This window comes from Triticum aestivum, chromosome 3A (assembly GCF_018294505.1).
Source record: "Triticum aestivum cultivar Chinese Spring chromosome 3A, IWGSC CS RefSeq v2.1, whole genome shotgun sequence".
NCBI lineage: Eukaryota > Viridiplantae > Streptophyta > Magnoliopsida > Poales > Poaceae > Triticum > Triticum aestivum.
In genome coordinates, this window is record NC_057800.1 from 734,066,983 (window position 1) to 734,071,816 (window position 4,834).

Genomic DNA, 4,834 nt, shown 5'->3' on the forward strand with positions numbered 1-4,834 from the left:
TAAAAAAGTTACAATTATATAGTAATCAAACATAATAAATTATATGTATTTTCAGTTTTAACTTTTTATATTATTACTTCAGTTATTCATTATTCATACAACGAATCACATTGAAATATGTTGCAAAATATTCCCGCAACAACGTGCGGGGTATCATCTAGTTCTCCTAATGATGTGATCCTGTTAATCAGATGACAACTCATGTCCATGGCTAGGAAACTCAACCATCTTTGATTAACGAGCTAGTCAAGTAGAGGCATACTAGTGACACTATGTTTGCCTATATATTCACACATGTATTATGTTTTTGGTTAATACAATTCTATCATGAATAATAAACATTTATAATGATATGAGGAAATAAATAATAACTTTATTATTGCCTCTAGGGCATATTTCCTTCACATACTCTCGATAATTTTGGCCTAGTTTCCTTCATAAACTGGACAAGTCTTCTTAATGGTGATGGAGGGCCTCCCTGCCCTCTCGAAGATGCTTTTGTGAGAGAAAAACAAGTAGGTTACTTTCGGCTTCACGGATTCATGTCCATTTATCTAGGAGTACATATGTGCCCATGTTTCTTTCTTTCTATGGACAAGTAGCTCTATTGTTTCTTATGCAAATGTGGTTTCCATATGCCGGGTGTGGCTGACTTGTGTCTATGGACAGATGGCTTCTACGACCACCACCTTTGACATATTCAAAAAATAGAGTTCAGTAATGAGCTGACTTATGTGCCTAGTATGGCCCCTAAATCGAAACTGGAGGAAGGTGATATGCATGTTAGCAAATTTCTACTTAAAAATAGGATATTGTATTTGTTATTTCATGGTGCCTAACAATACACTCTTTTACTTTCAAGGTTCTTTCATGAGAGGATAAAGACACCATCAAACTTTGCAAAAACATGTTAAAAAGACGAGGATGCCCTCTACTTTTTGTGGTTTTTGTCTCCCATGAGGGGTATATTCTTGGATCCATTATGCTTCTATCATATTTATGATTTCTAGTACAAAAGAAGTAAATTAACACAACTTATCTTTTTAGCTTTAGTATATGCAGGTTGATGCAGATATTAATGATATGATATTCTTTACAAAATACACTGGTGACCTTGATTATTTGGATCAAGGAGAATGATGGTTGTGATAGTATAATGACCCATCTATCGGACTATCACCAGCAGATTCGTCCAAGAAGCTTGATATTTTCCTTCACAAACGGGGAAACACCCCCACTTTATTAATGGCATCAACGATCGCACTCCGTAAGTAGTCACTTCTGACCTTATGAACGTAAAATGTGTTAGGCATCACTTATATAGTTATACTAATCTAATCTCATCGAACTCCTGCATGGATGTCAAGAAGAAGCAGAACATCAAGTGTGTGAGATACAACATCGATGGTGAGAGCCATGTCTTGTTGATCTCTGCCATGACTTAGCTTGTGGAGAGAAGCAATACTATGACTACAATGGGCATGAGTATGCGTACCCCAACACATCATTTTGTCTAACTCCCAATAGTTCTGACTTGCCCAACATCAATGAGTTTGGGTGATAATAGGGATTAATGGTGGCATTTTCAGCATTGTGCCTCTGAAATCCATTAACTTCTATGTAGTTCGGTTGCCAAAAGAAATCCCTAGATGGAGAAAATGATACATGTCGATGTTGTAGGTAGTGAAATTTGTCTTCATTCAGTAGTGGGGAGAGACAAGTGGGATCTTCATTTTACATTTCTCCTGACCACCAAGATGTTGTCTTCTCACTCATATTAATTACTATCGCAGAGTTCCTGCATGGCTTGAGAGTTGATAATCTTCAATCAGTTTTGGATGCATATAGTTCCCTTTCTCCCTAGAGCGAGTCTAGGTTACCGAATACACAAGAAGTCATGCCTTGGGAAGGTGATTTCTGCAAGACTTTGTTATAAAATAGTTACAGTTTTTGCAGACCAATTCCACAATTTATATTAAGAAAAAACAATAAAGAAATATGACAGGGGTGTTTCACTTGCAACCATATACACACGCTCGAGATATGCGGGACATTTCAATTGAATGCTTCCAGTTATGATAAAATGAAACTAAAGCTATTTGTCGTACTCTAATCACCAAAGCAAAAACATGGTTATGTTTATCCTGCAGGTACTATGAAGCGACGGAGTTACAATCTTATATGAATGCCATAAGTGCCCAGGCAGAAGAACCAAGGCCTAAAATTGCGACATCAACAATATCATGTACAAATGTGCAAATTGTGTTGTAGATGTACCTGTCACAAGTGCCTATGGAAATATCTTCTAAGTCACTAGATGGAAACTAACAATGCGATTGCGGAAGGGCACACTATCCAAGAAGCTAATTAATGCTTCTCTACAAATGATAGTGCTAGACGGCATTGCTTGAAAATGTTCGTCTACACCCACTGAGGTCACCGCTAGAACAAATGGTAAATACACCGGGAGGACCATACTATAAGACGAGGTGGAAGCATAAGAACCTTAAATGGTGGAAGCTGAGCCCCATCATTCTCTTCCTAACTTAAGTCACCTGGGTTGCTCTCCTCATCAGATGAAGGTTCCTAGTCTTGCTCTATGATTTGATCCAAGCTTGCATGAGATCTTGTTGTTGGCCCCTTCCCCCTCCTCTGACTTCCTCCTGTGCTGCTGCTACCTCCTACACTGCTTCTTCCTCTCCCGCCCTCATCTACTGGCTCCTCCTGTCCTGCCTCTTCCTCTCTTGCTTCATCCCCCTCCTCCTCATCTGGTCCATAAAGCTCTTCTACATCAGTGTATCCTTCAAAGTGATATAGTGGATCATCTCTATGCCTCTTCATTGCCTCCAGCCTAGCTGATATGTCCTCATCTGCTAGATCTTCATCCTCACTTTCATGATCAGTGAACTCTTCAGCAAGCAGCTGTGGGAGTTTTCTTTTTGCTGCCTTGTACTTCTCTCTTTGTATCTTATTACTCCTAAACTTCTGAATCTCTTCATTTCTCTTCTGTTCCATCATCTGCTCAATGTGCTCTTGCTCTTGGTTTGTCTCCATGAAATACTCATGCCTCTCATTACCATAGTCCAATGCAAACTCAGGTTCACTTAGGCCCTTTAGCTTCAAAAAATGAGAGCTCTCCTGTGTGTTCATGACTTGGACTGGCCGTGGTTGGGGCTTCTGGACTAGGGCAAAGAACTCCTGAAGTGTCTACATCATAAACAAGTGGTACACATATTTCAGGCAAAGGAACCTGCTCTTCATAAACATGACCAATGTTCAAATCAGCTGGTGTAGGTGCATCACTTCTCATAACTGTAATGTTAACAACATTCTTTCCTTTACTAGCTATGTCATCCAATATTTCTTCCACCTTGTCACCATCAGTTAATTCTTCCATTCCTGACACCCAACTCCTGGATCACTAACATAATACATAAAATCCCTTGAACTATAGCCTTCCACCTCTATTAGGCCAATGAGATTCCAGAATGTTATGTCTGACAAACAAATTGTTCTTTCCAAATTATCTCTGTCTAGGAAATGGAACCTCACTTCCCATTCTTCATCATCCAAGCTACAAATTCAGTTAAAATTGCTGTTAAGTACTTAAGTACAAGGTTCACACTTTAGTTATAATTGTTGTTAATTACAATACTAAAGTTAAAATTAATTTATTTGACAACAACAATAATAGTTTGACAGAGAGGATTTGAGCAATCAACTGAGAGACGACAACAACAATCATGTACAAGTACTCATGTTAAAATTAATTTATGTGACACCAACAATCATGTGACAGAGAGGATTTGAGCAATCATGTGACAGACCATTCACAGTAGAATTACTCTCAGCAATGCTACAATACCTGTTACACCACCATGGAACCCTAACCCTAGAACCCTAACACTAGAACCCTAACCCTAGAATGCCAATCGGGGAAAATAGAAAGAATGAGGAGGATGGCTTACTCCACACCGCTGAAGGGGGAGGCAAAATGGTGGCTAGCTGCCTGTCGGATTGGCCTTCACCGCCTGGGCGAACACAGTAGCTGCCGCGTATTCCAACGACTTCGGCGCCGCCGACAGTTGGGGAGGAGGCAGCGCGTTGGAAGGATTTGAGCTCCTGCAGAACTCTGGATCTCCCTCACAGCTGCCCGGAGCATCCCCACCGGCAACAGCTCCGTCGCCACGGTCGACGCCGCTAGGTTTCGCCGTCGCCATGGATTAGATCGAGAGGGAGAGGAGTCAGCGGATGTGGTGTGGTCGGGCGCGGTCGATCGATCTGTCCGTCGCGAGCCGACCACCTCGTTTACAGCAAACGGATCCGTCCGCGCGACCGTTAGGCCACGTCGACAGATTTGGGCCCCACCTGTTGGAAACGCCCTCAACCACGCCAAATCACCTGTTCAGTGCTATCTACAAACTGTTTACTGAATCCGCAGTGCATTTTGCAAACAATTAACGACCTTGTGGTTTTCTGCAGATGAAGCCTCAAATATGGTGGTATTTTGCAATTCACTCGATTTGCATGCAGCTGGGTTTCAGTAGGAGTCGTGTGCATTAGTTGCACGCGACAGCCAGCAGTACCATGATTCTTTCTTTCTTTGGAAGTTTACAGACTTCTTAGGAGATGGTGCTTTCCATAATCGGAGTAACGTAGCTAGTAATATAACACACTCCAAGGGAAATTTGCTTATGTAAGAAGTATTTAGTGAGGAGAGAGATATTTGTGGTAACATAATCTATTAGCGTAACATAACACATTCCGAGGCAAAACGAGTCTGCATCTAAATAAATGAACGTTTGCATGACACCACATATATGTTACTACGGTT

The 4,834-nt window shown here is 41.0% G+C and overlaps 1 pseudogene; it reads left to right on the forward strand.

Annotated features, from left to right (window-relative positions):
- Positions 1–635: 635 nt before the first annotated feature.
- Positions 636–1,561, forward strand: LOC123057321 (probable Histone-lysine N-methyltransferase ATXR5; annotated as a pseudogene).
- Positions 1,562–4,834: the final 3,273 nt, after the last annotated feature.